Consider the following 2,321-nt stretch of genomic DNA (forward strand, 5'->3'; position numbering starts at 1 on the left):
AATGAACAGCTGGATTTTTATTAACTAACATTAACAAAGATGAACAAATACTATAACAAATGTGTTGCTCATTGTTAGTTCATGTTAGATAACACATTAACTAATGTTAACTAATGGACCTTATTGTAAAGTGTTTCACTTAAACCTTTACAAAGATAGATGTAAAAGTGCACACACACACACAAGGTAAAAAGTACTACAGAATTTCCATTTTAACATATTTTAAGCATTTTTTTTTTATTAATTTGTTTTATAAATTATTTTACAGGTTATTGAATAAACACATGAAAAACAAACTTCTGAACTGCAGGTTTAGTTCTAGCTCTATAACTTATCGCACAACACTTTTTATTGGTTATTAACTATATTGGGGGGGAAAACATTCAATTTAGCTGAGCTAAATAAAAAACACGCATAGCAATGCCGTATATTTTATGCTGTACATTTGAATGAAATCAAATCAAATAAAATCCAGCACAAACATTTCAGATATATGTTAACTTATACGCATAGTCCATGGTGAAGTAGTTTTTAGTTTATCCTGTTGTATTCCAGTGTGATGTTGTGTCCAGCGTTGATTCTGTTTGAAATGTTGATGTGGAGAATATGGGACGAGATGTCGTTTTAATTGCCGCCGCCTTCTCGTCCACAAATTGCATGGCTTTTTTCACCCAAGGCTTTAGTGGGTCGGAGCAAAAAGTACCTCTGACTGTTTTAAATCTGTAAATACATAAAAGTAATAATTTAGCACGATAATACAACAAAATATACAAATGTACATATGTTGATTCAATTTAAACTGTATACAAGTACAATAAAAGTACTTGTTTTTCCATCGAATTGTTATGGGTAAAAAAAACGTCAATACCTTATACAAAAATAAGGCCTGGCCAAAAGAACTATTCTGACACATAAGCTCAGATTTATCGTGAAATATAGTGTTGAATAGGTGTCTGAAGTCTATCACAGTGTATACACTTTCACAAGAAAAAAAAAAAGAGAACTCACACAATGGCATCAATATGGCAGACACCTGCTCTTTGTATCGTGTAACTTTTGATATTTTCCTTGCGGAGAACACATTTTGACATCTTAAGACAAAGGCAGGTTGAACGGCCAGACTCTACAAAAACACAAGGGAAACAAACATTTTAAACACAGACATTAATTTAGTCAACACAATTTAATTCAAAATTCAAAGTTAAGTGTTAATATGGCATATATATACTGAATATATATAGAGCTTTTTACAAATAGGTAAAGCTTCTTACGTTGGCAGGTGACTTGAGCAAGCAGCACAGTAGCCAGGAACAGCAGAGGAGTTATCGACACACACCTCATCTTCTTTTGTGTGAGTCTGATGCTTATTGTCTCGGCTCACCACAGTGTGCACTTTTATAAACACTCACAAGGGGGAAAATGAACATCAGAACTTCCTCCCTCAGAGGTGTCATCTGTCTGCATGGAAACAAGAAGCCCCCACATCACCTTTCTGTCGACCACCCTGAACATACAGGAACTTTCACAGCTCACTAAAATGAGATGCATCATTTTATTTAAGTGGTCTGCATGACCATGAGAGTGCGGCCACTGTTAATTGTAGGTGTGTCAGTGGAAAGTACCAAGATGTACACACAGTAAAGGATAAAATCAATAACGAATGAGCTTTGAAAATTATATATTTGCCAACTATTACATACAGCGTCATGTAAAGTCTGAGTTTCAATGAACAGGCATGGGTAATATCTAATAAACAAGGTGTTAAAAATAAATAAAAATAATAATATATATATATATATATATTAGCTTACAATGCATATATATATTATATATTTTTATTATAAGTTAATATTTGACAAATTTTGAGCAAAAAAATAAAAAATAAAAGTGAAGATGTAAACATTGTACATGTATAGCAACTTTCTAACTTGGTAATATTGAGAGTGTTGTGAGTGTTGGTTTCCTGCAGTCAGGTGTGGTTAGTGTTTAGAAGGGGCTGCTGTGACAAAGTCTCTGTGGTCATACACCGAACTCGGGGGGAAATACGCATTAAACATACGTACAGCCTTTTTCCAAGTACAGAGGACACAATTTCTAATAATCCAACCACTTACATCATAGGTCCTTTATCTGGAAATAATTAATGTGATGATGAATGTTCATAATAAAAATTACACTTTTTTTTATTATTGGATTGAGTTTTTATATAATTTATTTATATTGAACAAAATAATCTATTCCAGTGAACAAATAATGATGGTTGGCGTGTTTGAAGGCCTTCACTATGCCAAGATTTCAGATTAAATATTCACTTAAACAAC

General features: G+C 32.9%; 1 long non-coding RNA gene across 1 annotated transcript; it reads right to left on the reverse strand.

The window, feature by feature from the left end:
* Positions 1-207: 207 nt before the first annotated feature.
* LOC307153793 lies at positions 208-1,526 on the reverse strand. Its single transcript, XR_013820209.1, has 3 exons — positions 1,272-1,526; positions 1,009-1,123; positions 208-720 (listed from the first exon to the last, which is right to left on the reverse strand). It is a non-coding gene; the product is annotated as an uncharacterized lncRNA (long non-coding RNA).
* Positions 1,527-2,321: the final 795 nt, after the last annotated feature.

This window comes from Squalius cephalus (genome assembly GCF_949319135.1).
Source record: "Squalius cephalus genome assembly, chromosome: 25".
In the NCBI taxonomy this organism is placed as follows: domain Eukaryota; kingdom Metazoa; phylum Chordata; class Actinopteri; order Cypriniformes; family Leuciscidae; genus Squalius; species Squalius cephalus.